Here is a 17,570-nt window from a genome sequence, read left to right as displayed (position 1 = left end):
GGCTCCCGAACTCTATTTTGGGCTGCCACTGCCTCTTGCAACCTTCTGCCAGTGAAAATGGAGCTCAGGAGGGCTGCAAGCTCCGTTTTCACTGGCAGAGGCACTGCGGGCTGATCCTTCTCTGTTTCCAAGGCAGCCCCACCGTGCTCTAAGCACCCTGCGGGCCAGATCTAGCCCCCAGGCCTTGAGTGACAGCCCTACTATAGTAGATTGATGGAAATAGAAATGGGGAACATGTATTGTTATTGTTACTGGGTCGTCCCTCCCAGTGGTGAAATTCAATTTTTTTTACTACTGGTTCTGTGGATAGTATTTGCCGGTTCTCCAAACTACTCAAAATTTCTGCTACGGGTTCTCTAGAACCTGTCATAACCTGCTGAATTTCACCCCTGGTCCCCTCCCCTACTGGGTTAAATCTATGACAATTGGATCACCCGGGGTCTAATTTATATTTCAGTTGCCTAATATTTCAGACGTATAGAATATGTCCCAATTTGTGTTTATACTGTATTATCATCATGTCTGAATTGCTTCGTTAAACAGCAAGCAGCTGTTTGCCAGAGAGTTATCCTATAATAAACAGCCATTTCCTGTCTCGCTTGAGAGAAAGGAGAAATATGATCAACCATGATGGTAATTTTCCAAATGCAAGACGACCATATTTAAATGGTTGCTGAAATAGAATTTGAATTAGAGCACCTGATATTAGTTACAAAGCTGTAATATTCCTTATAATGAAAATACCCGAGTACCTTCAGTACTGGAATTTTATTTCTGAAAAAATTGCAACTTCTATTTTTCAACAACCTAGTCTTGCAACCTAGCCTTTTCATTTTTAAAATATACTGCTTTTGTTTGTACATCTGAAGTGTTCCTACAGGTCTGCCATGCCCAGCCTTGTACTTTCCAGATATGTTCACTTAGAGAGATATTTAATTTTTTCAGTAGTATGCATATCACAACTAAAAAATAATAAAGACCTACCTACGTGTATGATGTGGTTCCATCTATTTTATGGCAGCCCCTAAGTCATTCCTAATAATCTTGTCATGTTCCCAAAGGTTTTTGTATATAAGTTTTGATGTTTCTTTGTAAGTTCTCCTCTAAATACGATTTTGAGCCCTACCTTTTTAGCTTTGGAGCATAACAAGGTCATATAGTAATCTGCTAGTGTGAAAGGTAAATATGACTGAGCCGATCCTGACAAATTTACTTATTCAGTTTTCATCACAATATTACAAATGTCATTTGCTTTTGACTACTTTCGCTTTTTCTTCCATTGTCTGATCTAATCTAGTTTTTAATCCTAGAATTCCCAGGGGAGTCCCAGCCAAGTACTAACTAGGACCAAGTCTGTGCAGCTTCTGAGACCAGTCAAAGTCAACTACATGCTGTCACCTGTCTCGCCAAGTCATGCATGTTGGGAATGCTTCTGAGCTCCAGCTGTTCTTGCTAAGAAATAAAAGCAAGTCTATTATGAGATAAATGATATATCATTAATCATTGTTGGCTTTTAAATCCGAAATGGATACAGTTGCTTTAGAAGCCAAGGCAGGCAGGATATTTCGAAGTGAATATAAATACTATGTGGAAAGCATCCAGTTGTCTGTATTTGGTTGCATGAATTCAAACAATGTGAGATGATTTTCTTCTTTTCCAACAGCATCCAAGGGCAGCCTCAGGATTTTATTTATTTATATTTCACATTTCTGAACTGCCCGTCTCCCTCAAAGATGGGATAGGTGTAAACTTTGTTAAGCTTTATTATCCATGATTTTGAAATGACAGATAGTAATTGGAAGAGACCTTATACCAGTATTTCTCAATTTTAGCAATCTTTAATTCTGGACTTCAACTCCTAGAGAGCCTTAAATAGTGTATATCCCATAGTTCAATAGCTGTTATAGCTAAGTTCCCCTTCCCCCCATTGGTGTCCAATATCCCATTTGTTTTTGTTTCTTGTTCTGCCCCATTTTTGGCAGATATACTTCATTACTATTAAACTTTGATCATGTGTATTAAGGCTTTGGCTTTTTTTTAGTTACTCTAATGTGTCAGCATGTTAATTTGCTTCAAATTTTAAAAATGATTGCCAGGATAATCTGAAATTGCAATAAAATATGACTAAATTTTCACAGTCCCTTTTGATTTTTGTCTGACCTAAAGGATATTACTTTAGCTACCATCTATATGATTCTATGGTAGAAGAAGAAAATTATTAACAGAATTACCTGTGAAACTACAGTGTACTTTTCTGATGATTCATCTGCATAGGTGCTGACTAAAGCTGCCCAATGCAGTTTTTCCTTTAAAAAAAAAACCTTGGCATACATCTAAAATTAACTCAAACTTTATTAATGTATAACAACAGTATAATTATCCTTTGTTTTTCACCTACCAAGGGATTGGTGTATTTCATCAAATAATGTTTAGAGTTTCAAGTAACTGTAGATTTTCTCTCATGACGAATCTGCCATTGCTTGCTGGCTTATTTTTCCTGAAATCATAAGTAGGAAATAAAACTATCAAGCACCAGGTAGAGAAATGAATGTAAATATCTGCAGGTGTTTCCCATAGCCTGTCTAGAGCAGTGTTTCTCAGCCTTAGGAACTCTTAAAGAGTATGGACTTCAACTTCCAGAATTCTGGGAACTGAAGTCCACAATCTTAAAGAGTTATTGAGGTCGAGAACATTGGTCTAGAGACTAATCATCCAAATATATTGATGGTGGTGGAAACTGTGAGTCTGTAGATACTATTGAGCTGCTATTCCCAGAAATCCAAGCCATTGTAAAGAGAAGAATCTAGTAACTTTTGGAGAGTCAGATATGCCCCACCCTAATTTATGACTTGCATGACTTCTGGTCAAGCTTTTATCGCTTTCCATTTGTCTCCTTACTGACATGCTGAAGAGATCTGGGAATCTCAAAAGTTTCCATGATGCTGAAAAAAATGTTTTTGAGTTGTCCTAATAAATATTGTCCTAAAATAGCTACACAAAATGTGTTCATTTCTGTGAAAGGCCATCAAGGCCACTAGTAGTATAGCTGGCAGCTACATGTATCTTTATGTAGCAGTATTGTGCTGATTGAGGATGCCTGCATGTTAAAAAAAAATATATTGGGTAGGCCTTAGCTCTAAAGAAACAGAAAACATTTTTTTTTGCTTTGTATTATTGTGCCCTTTGTCTCGACTATTTTAGAGCATGGCCAAGACATACCATAGTATGGTTACGGGTGGTTTTCATTTTTCTCCTTGTTCTTTGGCTCAGATCAGACATTGTGGTATGTAAACCACTTATTTTCAATTATGAGTGAATTCACTGTATCAGTCCATTACCAAACCATGATTTCGTTCAAGGCAAAATCCAGTAAATCTGGCAATTCAATAATGGTTAAAAGTTGGCCGGGGTGGGCGTGGGTGCTCAGAAAATAGAATCCACAGAAACCCATGCGAGATCGTGGGGAGTAGCACCCTCCTCCAACTGCGGATACTTTGAAGCAGAAAAGGAACCTTCAAAGCTGCCCCGAGACCCATCCCACGCAAACACTTCTGGTTTTCATTCATAAGACCTCCGCGCCTTTTTACAAAAAGGCAACCCCCCCCACCTTATCGGAACCAGATGCTGCTCGTCAGGGAATTAATTAAGAGTGGGGGTGGGATGGGGTCGCCCAAGACTTCTGCAGCTTTTTATAAAACCAGGATGATGCAGCTTTCCTTCGAAGCGGACGGAAAGTTGCTTCTGTGTAGCAGTTGTGACCACTGCTGGAGGAGGTGCGCGCAAAGGAAAGGCGCTCGAACGCGACTCGGGAGAAGGGGAGTGAGCGGTCCGTCCCACTTTGGGGGGGGAGATTAAAGGGAGGGGGGAGAGGGTGGCGGCGGCCTGGAGATGTCAATGGCTCCCTCCCCCCTGAGCAGCCCGGCCCGCGCCGTACTCCACAGCCTTGGCTGCAGCCGGCTGGTCTGGTCAGGCGGCCGCAGAAGCCAACTCGCCCCAGAGCGCAGGTTTCTTTGTTGGCAGCTAGTGGAGGGGTAGCTGATTCCCATTAATCTCCCGCACTGGCCCCCGCCGTCTCCGTTTCCTGTCTTTGCATATTTTTCTGTCTCCTCGCTCCCTTCCCCCCTCTAGCTTCTCCACCAAAAGCGAGAGGCGGGAGAGACCGGAGAGGGGGGGGGGGAATCCGCATCTGGCCAGGGAAGCGGTTTTAAGGAGCGAGGGAGGCGTCGTCCAGCGAGCTGCTTCCGCAGCTTGGAACCCGCGTCTGCTTTTCTCTCAGCCGCGGGGCAGGAGCCGCCTAGGTAAGGAAAGGGTGCGTTTGCGCGCGCGCGTATGTGAGAGAGGGGTAGAAAGTGAGGAGAAAGGCGGGAAGATGAGGAGAGGGGGGCGCCTGGCCGGGAGCCGGGAAGGACAATGGGGTTCTTAGGTGTATGGAGAGAATCGCCGGCGGAGTTAGAGAGAGAGGAAAGGTTTCGGTCGTCTCTCGGTTGGACTCGTGGTTGCACGGCGTCGTTGGGACGATGCTTGGCTTTTGTGGGGTGTGTGTGTGTGTGGCTCGTTTGTAGTTGCTGAAACGCTTTCCCGCTCATCTCTTTCCTTTGGGGGAGACGTTGATGCAACTTTGAGATACGACGGCAGGAACTGCATCTCTCTCGCTTTCTCTCCCCCCCCCCCCGCCACTTTTCCAGCCAATGGACCTGCGGTGTCCCATCTCGGTGGATAGGTGGCGCTTCGACCTCGTAGCTCTGCCTGGCCGCTTCCTATGGCTGCAGAATCGTCGGCGGTTTTCGCACCGCGTCTCCCATGTTAACCGGGCTATGATTTCGTGAATCAACCCTGTTGCCCAAGTTCACTTGTATGTTGTCATCCGTACATAGAGCGGGAGTATCTTTGCTTACTCTGTAGTCTTGGGCTATAGAGTAGTCTTCAAAAAGATATCTGGCAAAGTCCTTAGAGACCATCACCTCTTCTTGTGGAAGAGATCTCCCAAATTTAACTCTTATGTTCAGATATAGGAAGAATATTTCCAGGCTTCTTGCCCCCACCCCAACTTTTCTTTTCCAGGCTAAACACTCATTTTCTTCAACTTTGAAAGACTAGTCTGGGTGGAGGTCATTGTATCATCCTCCTCCTGTCCTTTCCCCCCACCCTACCAGACTTTGGCTGAGGTTGCTGGAGAGACTAATATGATTACACTGATTACACTAATTTAACCTTTCTTCTGAAAGGATTGCACCACATGTCTATATGATCTGGTGGAGAAAGAAGGCATCTAAGTCTCAGAGAGAGGGAAAAACTTCCTGCTTCCATAATGTAATGAAAAAGCAGAATTCACTTAGTGATTGTGGGGGAAATTGAATGTCATGGTTGGAGTATATGGATAATATCCAAGTGTTTGCCGTATATGCTCTAAGGAGCAACCTCCTAAAAACAAGCAACTATAATGGATAATTCTGTTTTCAGACTTTCATATTACTGAAATATTTTGGATACTTTGTATATTGGAGCACAACTGAACAAGAATAGTAATGTTTGGAGATAGTCTGTAGATGATATTAATAAGGAGTTCTTCCATATTGGATTCCCATTTTGATTTCCTTTAGTGGGTGGCAGAGAAGTGCAGCAGTGACTGTTCATTAGGATTCAAGTCGATAAAGTACACATAGAGTTGATGTAGAAGTTGGAATCAATTTTCTCCCTTCCCATTCTCAGGAGGTTAGCAGAGGTCCAGGGCCCAGATCTCCTTATTACTGAACTGCTGTATATCTGAAACTACAGTTCTGCAGAGCTTTAGGGCAGTCTTTTCTATTGGTGAAAACTCTCAGCCCAGTTCCAGGCTCGGCATGGTAGATGTAGTGTCATTGGCTTTGAAGAATGATATCAGATTATTTTCACACTGGGTTTGAATTGGAGAGAGTAAAACAAGGTGGTATGGAAGCATCCAAATCTGGCTGTGTTTTTCCTTCTGGTTCCAGAGGTGGTATTCAGCAGGTTCTGACCAGTTCTGGAGAACTGGTAACAGAAATTTTGAGTAGTTTGGAGGACTGGTAAATGCCACCTCTGACTTGCCCCATCCCCATCTATTCTCTCCCTACTGAGTTCCAGATGACCCGGAGGAAATGGGTATTTTGCAGTATCCTTCCCCTGGAGTGAGGAGGGAATGGAGATTTTACAGTATCCTTCCCCTGTAACTCCCACAGAACCAGTAGTAGAAAATTTTGAATCCCACCACTGCCTGGTTCCCAAAATTATTTAACTTTCTCCAGATATGTTAGATCATAATCCTTAGAATTGACAGGTTAGGAAAGGACCATTTTGGAGATTAAAATAATCCAATAGTGGTGCTTGTCCTATCCCTGTAAAGCTACTTTTAGAATAAAAGAAAATGAGACTAATGGTGTGATTTATAGACTGGAAAGAAGAATTGATTCTTCAGTTCCTTTTTTGGAAGTCTTCAATATTAAACAATTTGTACTATTCATTTGTCTGTAAGGCATTGAGAAAAAGAATTGCTGGTGCTAATCTGAATTCTGTATTGCAAAGCAATTAAAACCAGAATAGGACACGTGGATTGCTAACAAATGTAGATAGAGGAAGAAATCCAGGACCTTGTTTTTAAAAAAACATGTTTGCTGGAATGAACATATGGTTAAAATGTGCAAAAGGAATCATGGCTAGCTGAAAAATTAAAATTTTGATTTTTGTATTCAGGATGTAAGATGAAGGGAGGAATAATACCAGGATAAAACATCAGATTTGATGGACTACAACTACATCAAAATACTCTGCCTATAGTAAAAATGAATGATGTGTGTCATAGTCAAACATTTCCTGAACATACCCAGTTGGAGAAACTTATTTTATTTTGTGCTTTTGATTCATTTCTGGATATTTGGAGACATTTTGAACTAAACTTCCATCTTAATTTCTATTTGCTGAATCAAGATATTGTGCAGCAAATGGCACTTTGGGGGACTGAGAGGTGCAACAATTAATTTTTTACCAGAAAATGATTGTGATGAGATTGGAGACTCACTATTCATTTTAAATAAACTTGTGGGAATATGTATAATTTGGCACTGCTGGCATATATCATTTTTTGTGATCAGAGGAGCAATATTCATGAATCATGCAGTTGGGTAATACATTTTTATAAGAAAGAAATCTAAATAACTTTAGTAGACATTGGAAATACCATGCATATTTGCAAATTTTAATTTCCTGCTGTCTATTCAAATTCCTTACTTTTCAGGGTAGAATAGATCAAAGGGGTGCTTGCCAAAGAGACAGCAAGCATAAAATTATTCTGATTCTTTGGCATCATGTTATCAGAACTGATTTAGTCTGTGGACATTATGAGACCAGGTTTAGATAGGAACGTTAATCCCAAAGCAGTTATTTACCTACTTTGCTTCACCCATCCCACAGTGGGTGGCGATGCCCTTTCTTGAAGGTGATGCATTTATATTTTTTCATGGCAGATTGAATCAGTTCAAAAAATTTTTTACTTATGCAAACTACCATTTGAAATCAGCCCCAGTATTTTCTAGGGTTTCCTATATCATCTTACCATTCATTCAAGTATTCTGATACAATATTTTCAATAGAAGAAAGGCTGATCTGTGAAAATTGGGAGCTCTGAAGGTCTTTTATAACCAATATAGAAAACTTTGTGAATGGGACATGCATTCCCTTCTACAGCCATCAGTAAGCGATCTTCATGTCCTCCAGATGTTTTGATTGGTGTGCGCTGAACACCAAATGGCTAGACTTGGGAGTTATAATTCAAAATATCTGAAGTAAAGAAGGATCACCATCTACTAGAATTACCTGTAGCATGGCTACGTTTATACTATACTGTAAAATAAGTAGATCAGCACTGAAGCCCACAAAACAAAGGGGATAGAAGAGAAGAGAGAATAGCAATAGCACAATAGAGACTAGAGACTAGAATAGTTGGAAGGGACCTTGAAGGTCTTCTAGTCCAACCCCCTGCTTAAGCAAGAAACCCTATATACCATTTCAGACAAAAGGTTATCCAACATCATCTTAAAAACTTCCAGTGTTGGAGTATTTATAACTTCTGGAGGCAAGTTGTTCCACTGATTAATTGTCCTGTCACAAAATTTCTCCTTAGTTCTACGTTGCTTCTCTCCTTGATAAGTTGCTTTTTGTCCTGCCCTCTGTATATGCTAATGTATTGTGCAGATGTCTTTTTGTAGCAATTAATATAAATTTAAATAGAAATGCACCTAAGCTAACCACCTAAGATATTGGTTCCGGAGATGGGTACCACACTTGACTGGACAAACTCTTTCAATTGCGGAGGTATTTAGACGCTTGACTGATTGAAGCTGGTGCTGGAAGCAAAGACTATCTGCCATAAATTAGCTGCATAGTCACCAAAATGTCAGACTGATTGGCTTTACTTTTTAAATTCTCTATGGGACCATCTCCCAGGGTTTGGATAGAGTGTTCCTATAGCATTAATGGAAAACTGGTATTGGTTTTTGGCAAGTGTATCTTTTAAAGGAAGTATATAACCCTTTATTACTCCTTGCCATTGTGTAATTCACTGATGGTAATACACCATGGCAAGTCATTCTGTGCTGAGGAGCTAGGCCAAAAGCATGGAACTGAATGATTTTATACACTGTATTGTTTTTAATTTGTGTTCTGTAAACATTAATAGCCTTCTGGGAAAAATCACCAGGGAGGCTGGACTTTCTCATTTAATTACTGGTGAAACAAATGTTGCCATTAAAATACAGCTGAGTGGGATCTGCAGGCTTGGAATGGTTGAAATGTAGCTCAGAAATGTAAGCTATTTTAAGACTTAGCTCCAGTTTATCCAATAGCTTGTTTGTTACAAAAAAAAAAAACAAAAAACAAAAAACCCCTCAATGTTAAGACTATGAGGTTCAAAAGATCATGTGAAGCAGAAGGACTTGCATAAGTTGTAATATTTCTGCTGCTTTTACCCCAAAACTGTTACATTCTGGATAATGAAGAGACGGACAATGCCTATGATATATTCTGGCTGTACATTTCAGACTTTAATTATGAGGAAAACAGTAGGTCACATGACATTATAGAGATAGCGATGCTGATTTCACACTAAGCTCTCTCCTTTTCCATCCCTGGGTATAGTCCTCATTTACAGAAGGATCCCTTTAACAGTTCAATCTTTCCTAATTGTGAGATAGGGTATCTATGAACAATTAAAACGATCACAGATGTGTTTGTTGGGACTTTCTGAGACGGTCTGAAAAGTTTTTATGTTTCTGAGTTCAAATGATGCTATTAAAGTCTGTTTCTCCCATCCTGTCCCCACTCCTACCCCGAATAGCTACTTTTATAACCAATAGTGTCCTCAGTGTTTGAAATGCTATGGTATTTATTTTGTCCTTGTTTTGAATCCAGATGTCAGACTTGTGTCTATTAATTCTTTTGTACAAAGTTTGCTTCATTTGTCCCATGCAGCATCTAGAGGAACATTACTGGCAGATGATGGCATGTGGGGTTCTTGGTTCTCTCTGAGCTTGGTTGCTTTCTTGCAAATGTTTCATGATGGTACCTCTCACATTAGAGAAAGACCATATGAGGACATCTTTAATTTTATGTGTGTGTTGTTGGAATCTGTCATGGTGCAGATCGTGTAGATTGGGGGGTTGGCAAAGTAGACATCTTGGTTTGTTGCAGGGTCTGATTCCCATGTTAGCATCACTGTGCTATTGTTTCTTTGTGAAGGTTTGGGGATTGTATGTAGGTACGAACATGCCACCCAACACTTGAGAGGGTACAGTGTCATTGTCCAATCTGGGCTGTAACATATTAATAATTGTAACTTATTAATAATGTAGTTCAGTGGATTAAGTTGTAGGTGATTGGTAATGTTCTTTTTTAGTTGTTTGATTTCTAGGCAAGCCTTACAAAAAAAACGATCTGGCTCTGCTGATTTGTCAGTTGATCTTACTGGTTGGGCAGTTCAGTCTCCTGAATACCAGGTTGAATTGTTGAATACCAGGCAGACAAGAAACAATAGATGGAAAATAATCAAGGAGAGAAGCAAGCTGGAGTAGAACCTTCCTAACAGTAAGGACAATTAACCATTGGAAGAGCTTGCCTTCAGAAGTTGTGGGTGCTTCATCAGAGATTGGACAGTCACTTGTCTGAAATGGTATTGGGTCTCTTGCTTGAGCAGGGGAGTTGGGCTTGGGGACACCCAAGGGTCCCTTCCAGCTCTATTCTGATTGATTGATTGAATCAGTTGAGAATGGGTCAGAACAAATGGTAGCATAGAGCTTGCTATAGATGACAATGGGTAGTGTGCTTTGGATGGAAGCATGTAGATATACCAACAATGGCATCAATGGCTCTCAAGTAAAGGGTCCATAATATGCCGAAATCTATAAGGCTGATCTACAATATTTTCTCAACTGTCATTCCCAGAAACCCTTCTCCATTCACTGATGATTTTTGCTTTCCCACAGTGGTGACACAATACTGGGACTCAGTTGGGGCTCTAATATCCACCTAAGATTTGAAGTCTTTTATGTCTGCTATTAAAAACAAAAACATAAAAATAATTCTACCTCTGAGTAATGTTTTAGCATCATGTTAAATCCCCCCATTAAGTTTCATACCAAAAATACTGTAATGAATAGGAAGTTCCAGTTCAGCGTGGGAGGAAATCCTTATTGAGCTATCTGACCCTCCATTTTTAGAACATTATGGAATAACTCTTTTTTTAAAAAAAATAAAAATAAAAAGCTCCCTAGCTTTAGGGAACTAGAGAACATATTTGCATCTCTTACTAGAATTATAATTCCTAGGATTTTAGGGACAGAAAATCAAAAGGTCGTCTATGGCTCGGAAGAGAAGTAGAATTCTCCCTTGTCTCCCTTTCTTTACTTGGTGGTTGCATGTGGGCTGGCAGGGTGATGATGGAAAAGTCTTGGGAACCAAATGCAAATATTTGCATTCTGTTCTTAGCTTCAGTCATTCAGCTTGTAAACACACTGGGTTGTTAGTAAATGTCTTGCCAAGGTCTGTGGCAGTTTTGTTCCAAGTGTCTAGCTGGGGCCTTGGGAGGAATGGTTGAATATCTTGCCACTTTCTTGGCTACCTAAAAGCATGAATATGAACTTTGATAGAAATAAAATTGTGCTCAAGGGTAGAATGAGGACAAAGAGAAGATCAACTGAAGACATTAGGCTAGAACAGACAAAACACTGTTTTTAGGAGTATTATGTTGCATACACTTGCTTGTGTCCTTGCAGAGACCTTAGCTCTGAGAATGAAATTGTACCCTTCCACCCCCACCCTGAGTGTGTATATTAGCTAATACAGTATTGAATTTGAAGAAAAAAGAGCAGGTGTGAATGCTGACTAGAAAATACATGACTTGTCATCTCTTTTCTTTGGGATGGCTGCCATTTCGTTTTGTCTAACAAGCATTACTTCCTTGCCATTCACAGGGAACTGGTTCCACCACAAAACCGCGTTTGACTAAAGCGCGCTCGACGAAACCGCGTAGCTGACGTCATCACAGGGTGACAACAGCGTGGAGACAGAAGCACACTGTAAACGCTAAACCTAAAATTAACCCCTAAACCTAAACCTAACCCCCCTAAACCTAATCCTAAACCTAACCCTAAACCTAACCCTTAACCTAAACCTAATCCTAACCCTTAACCTAACCCTAAACCTAACCCTAAACCTAACCCTAACCCTTAACCTAAACCTAACCCTAAACCTAACCCTTACCTTAACTTGAATCGGCTTGCTTTCAAAGCGCTATTTAAAGCGCCCTTCTTTCTCCGCGCTCGCTGTTGTCGCCCTTTGATGACGTCAGCGACGCGGTTTAATCGGGCGCACTTTAGTCAAGCGCGGTTTTGTCGTGCCACGCAGGGAACTGCCATTCCATTATAGCAGACAGTGAATTCACTTCTACAGAAGAAGTACCATTCCTTAAAGTGTAAAATTAGTATTTTAAAGTTTAAAGCGTCAGTTTTATTCATAAAATCCTTCATAACCCTCCCCCTAACATAAACAAGATCGGAAGGTGAAGCTAGATGGTTGTTGGTGGAAGCTGATTAAATAGTGATCTAGTCTGAGTAAGATCTTGGGTACTGCAATTAGGACCCAATCCTATTGTGTAGGACGGGCATATCCGCTGCATGTGACACTGGACAGCTAGTAATGCAACCCCACAAGACTATAAATGTAACATTATTATGTGATTTATATACACTAAACTATATTATATATTTTATATGTGGCCCAAGACAATTCTTCTTCACTTAATGCGTCCCAGGCAAGCCAAAAGTTTGGACACCCATGGTGTAGGAATCTTTAGTCTAACCACAGCTAGTTTCTTGTTTCCAACCATACGCCTCTGCAGCCCTTTTTGCTCTTGTTCTCAGAGGCTAGAAAGGCCTATAATTTGGAGGAGCAGAAGGAGTATGAAAGACCTTTTACCTATCTTGGTGCTGGGAAACTCAATTGTAAAACAAGAACAGCACTGGAAGCTGCTTCTGTTCTCAGTACTGCCTGAAAGGCACAAAATGTTTTACCTAGAAAATCTAAGGCTGTATCCCAAGAGCTGCACCCAGTCTCAAGGATACATATTCGGAAATAATCCTCTCTATGCTCAATAGATGAACATGCCGGCACTGCAGTTTCAAACCAGCTGAAGAAAACATGACAACTCTAAGCATTTAATTCTGTTGGCATTGTGCTTTTTTAACCCAATGAAGCTTGTTTTAGCCTGAAGCTGCATAAATGGGCTGTAAGCAACCTAAAACCAGTCCTTGCACTTATGACCATCATAGCATCTCTGGGTTACATGAAGGCGCTTGGCAAACAGAATATATTTGTGATAATTGCAGCAATCTGTGGTCATATAATTGCCATTTGTGACCTTCCCAGCCGGTTTCAACAAGCAGAATCAATGAGGGAAGCCAGAGTTACTTAATGGCTACATGAGTTGCTTAACACTGAAGCTGTCTTACCAACTATTGCAAAAAGGCTGTAAAATTGGGCATGACTCACTTAACAACCATCTCCTGCTTAGCAACAGAAATACGGGCCACAATTATGGTTGTATGGTGAGGACTACCTATAATGGTATCTGATTGGAAAAATCCCAAGGAAGATTTTTTTAAAAAACCAACTCCAAAAATATACAGTTAATATTATGGTATCTTACCTCTGTAATAATAATAATAAAAACATTCTAGTAATATTATGGTTGAGTTCACACAATATGCTAATTGATGCTTTACTTCACCATAGTTTACTGAATAAAGTGGATTCACACAACATTCTATGTCACAAACCAAAGGTTAGAAGCAAGGGTGGTACTTACTTATTTACCTTTCCTACCAGATCACAAATATGAGCATGTGCGTGCATGTGCGGATTTGCTCATATGTGCCACCTCCACGCATGTGCTAAGCCTTCTGCACATGCGCTTTTTGCTAAAAGGCCTAAATGGGATTCCATAAAGCCGGGGTGGTTGGACGGGCCCACCCATGATTTCCGCTACTGGTTTGAGTGAACTGGTCCGAACTGGTAGAATGCCACCTCTGGTTAGAAGCTAAAATGCTTATCTTCAGCAGGAAAAACCGCAGCAAGAACATCATATTATGATTTCACATGTTGAATGGAAACAGCTAAGGGATATTAGGGTTGTTTTATTATTATCTGCTTCTCCAGATTTTCAAAGTTAGAAGTTAGAGCTATAATTCTATATTTTGCTGTTCTAAATCCATCTTGATAATTGTGAGATTGCCACATTGGAAATTAAGCATTAAATATTGGTGTTTCTGGAGAGATGAAAGGCATGAAGCCAGATGGATTTGCCAGGAAGTTTTCACAAGGAGCGCTGACCTCCAAAAACAGAAGGAATGGGGAAGAAAGCAACAATGAAGAAAAGTGAAATTAGGACACAACAAAATAAAACAACATAAGTTGTGGTGTAGAAGGAGACAATATTACAGTTTGTTGAAGGGGAAAAGAAAAAAGAGCTTCATATTTGAGAGAAATTTCCTGTGAAACTTCTTTTAACAATAATCTCCTATGCCTTTATCTAATTTTCTTGCCTCTTTGCCACTATGTTTTTCCACTACGTTTTCCATCCTTTTGTTAACAAGGAGAGCAGCAGAGTGCCTAGCAATTTCTTTGCATATGTGGGAAGAATAATGCTGCAGTGGGACATCATAAAAGAATTTGCCACTGGGAAGTTAGGAAATGCTGGGAATGCCATTGTCTGCGTTTCCAGGGTGGCTTTGCTTTTTCTGTGATCAAATGCTTCTCATCCTTAAATTAACTGCTTCCTGCAATGATTTCTTAGATTATGTTCTATGAATGACTCAATGAGTATATTGCATTCAAACCAGTGGAACTTACTATCAGTACTGATGTATACATTTCAACTACTCATCCTGAGTTCAAACTCTTTTTTTGTTTGAGAAAAAATTAAGTGACTTTTTCTCTCTATTACTATAATAAGAAAGAAATTTAGTCATCAGATGATTATCTCATTTCAAAGTGTGAAATTGTTCATTTCTAGGAGAAATCGATAGGACCTATATCCAATCTCTAATTCTATTTATTAGGATGCAAGTTAAGCTTTTGACCAGAGTTGCAGGCATATTGAATTCTTTTTACATTCCTGAGGTTCTGTACTTAAAACAACAACAGGCACACTTAATACTAAGAAGATACTAAGACATTTCCTGTTCAAAATGTCAGTTGCAGGAGTTGTGCAATGTGAAGGACGGGAAAGGGGGTGGAGATAACATTGTCCTCAATAGATTATGTCATGTCTGTTGTATGGCCAGAACATCATGACTTGAGTGGGTGTACACATGAAGATATTAAATCCCTAAAGTGCCATCATTCTGTTGCAATTCTCCCTGTAGCTCATTGTGGAAGAGCAAAGACTAGAAAGAGAAAAGATCAGACATCCTCTGAATGGAAGTATCTGAGATCCATTAGGAATGATAAAACAAGTAAGGAATGCTGAATGGCAAGTGGGTAGAAGTTAGACAAATAGAGTTAAGTGGAGCATCTTGGTGGAGCTCATGGTTGGATCAGAGTGAAAACACGTCAACACTACAACCATTTGTTGAGAATCTATTGGGCAGTTAGATATGATCCTATTTTTTCCCGTGTGTGTGTGTGTTCCAGAAAGAGGAAATACATCTATTTCAGTTTTAGATTCTAGCAGCGCATAATGCTTCCACCAAATATGGGAATATTGTATGCAAAAACCCAGGATCTTTTAGTGATTTATGGTGACAGCTGAGCTCCATGCTATGTGGAAGGTGAAGTTTTTTCTCTAAATGGAGATCAAAATACTGTATAAGAAGCAATATGCAAATCTGGTTGAGAGCCAAAAGAATAGAAGCTGATTCTTTGGGGAAGCCTAATTCTGGAGATTTCTCTAGTTTGCAGTGCTTTGACACTATTTTTTAATCACTGCAGAGTGAATGTCCTGCAACAGACATGGAATTCTCCCTGCATCTTGTAGGATGCAAAAACTGATAACAAGTTACAATAGGTACTTTTCTGCTATATGGGCATGAACCAGTATGTTAATCTTGGTATATTGTGCAAACTACACAATATTGAAAACTAAGTGATTTTTTGTACATGTTGTGGTATCTTAAAAATCTGTTTTAGTATTCATTTTTCATTTGAGTTGTGAAGTTCTAGAAAAGCAGACTCTTCTTAGTTTTCAAAAAGGGAAGACAGAAAAATAGGATGATGGAAAGAATAGAAAGGAAGGGGGGAAAAGGAGAGAGAAAATGGGTGATAGAAGCTCTCTAGTTGTGTTTGGTCTCTCTCTCTGTGTATTTATATTTATATATTTTTTTAATATTTTGAGGCATTGAAACATAAGGCCCATCTCAGCACCTGTATCCACTCAGTTCTCTGTAGACTTTTATATATTGAGTACTTTCTGTAGTTAGGAATTCTGCTTTTTTTCAGGGTTTCCCATCTTATTGAGGTCAGTAAGTACAGTACATCAGCCAAACGACTTGAAACTCCCTCCAGACATTGGCACTCAATGGGAAAGGCTGGGGAGACACGGGATGTATGTGGATATCGGAGGTGAAATTTCCACTGTGAGTACTGAGCTTTAGCATACTTTCAGTGTTTGCATGTGCAGACCCAGTGTTTGTAGAGAACTAAAGATGCATGGTGTATGTGTGAATGAGGAACTGGTTGGCTATATGAAGTTATATGTTTGGGGAAGATATATGGGTGTCTGTAAATAGATTATATTGTGCATTGAGCCCTGGTGGCATAGTGGTCAGAATGTAGTATTGCAGACTAACTCTGTCTACAGCTTGGAGTTGGATGAGGATCGAGGTTAATTCAGTCTTCCATCCTTCCGAGGTCAGTAAAATGAAGACCCAGATTGGAAATGGAGATGAGCACCGCCCCTTAGAGTCAGGAACGACTAGCACATATGTGTGAGGGGAACCTTTACCTTTACCTTATCATGATTGCATAGCATACTTTTATATTGACTTTGGATGTTTAAAGCCTCAATAATATCAGGATATTAAATGTACAAAACTACTTTTCTTAGGGTTACGCTACTGAAGTACTCTTCTATTGCATATATTTTAGATTGGCTGTCTAGTCAGCTACTGAGCATCTTCTCTATGATTTTTGCTTGTACCATCTTTTGTAAGAGAGGGACACACTTTTCCTGTTTATGGCATGCCAGAATCTGCACACCAAAAAATAAGACGATTAGAATCTTTAAAAAGTAGGGAGAACCAACATGAAACTAACCGAAACTTTAATTTAAATTTAATTTAATTACTGTTAATAAGATTGCTTCTATGTATTCAACATTTTTACATGTTGCACTGAGTATTCACTGTAGACTGTTTGGGGCTCCTACTGGAACCAGAGGGCACAGGTTGTATCACCCAGATATAAGTTTTTAAATTACAGTGTATATATTTTAAATAAGAAGCATCCACAATCCATTATTGTGTCTGTCACATACTTTTCAGTTCTCCCTGTACCGGTAAATTACAAAAATATTCTGAAATCCAACTTTAGCAATAGGTCCTGGTTAATTGGATAACTTCTACAGTGAATTCCTGCTTGCTGAACTTATTTTGCACCAAGATTCTGCAGGGGAACTCATAGTGGAAAATGAGACATATGTAAAGGCTTATTTGCTTTTTATGTGTTTTAACTTTCTCTTTTCTTTCTAATTGTTTTATCTTGTGGCTAAAGGGGATAATAATATTGAATGGAATCGTTTTGAAATAATTTGCCCTTTTTAATAAATTATTTTAGTAATTCCAGTTTATCTAAAACAGCAACCAAGCCTTATCAAGCAACATTTTTTCTACTGCTCAATATGAGCCATATCCAAGGTCACCCTCCTTGTAGGAAAACAGAAGGCAAAACAGAAGAACTCAAGAATAGCAGAATGTCATGATAATATTACCAAATCTGATTGTTCCCCCACGTCTCCCTCGCTCTCTTGTTTTTAATGTCCCAATTTCCCACGGTCAGTTTTTTTCATCTTG

The 17,570-nt window shown here is 39.8% G+C and overlaps 1 protein-coding gene across 1 annotated transcript in view; it reads left to right on the top strand.

Moving 5' to 3' along the window:
• Positions 1 to 4,226: 4,226 nt before the first annotated feature.
• The window catches only part of DENND2B (DENN domain containing 2B), a 151,193-nt gene continuing 137,849 nt past the window's right edge, over positions 4,227 to 17,570 (top strand). Inside the window, exon 1 of the mRNA XM_032222938.1 lies at positions 4,227 to 4,298. The gene's annotated coding sequence lies outside the window, so the exon portion shown is untranslated. The remainder of the gene's footprint in view (positions 4,299 to 17,570) is intronic.

Source organism: Thamnophis elegans, chromosome 1, assembly GCF_009769535.1.
Source record: "Thamnophis elegans isolate rThaEle1 chromosome 1, rThaEle1.pri, whole genome shotgun sequence".
NCBI classification, from domain to species: domain Eukaryota; kingdom Metazoa; phylum Chordata; class Lepidosauria; order Squamata; family Colubridae; genus Thamnophis; species Thamnophis elegans.
Note: the sequence above shows the minus strand (reverse complement) of the source record. Positions and strands in the feature narration are given on the sequence as shown.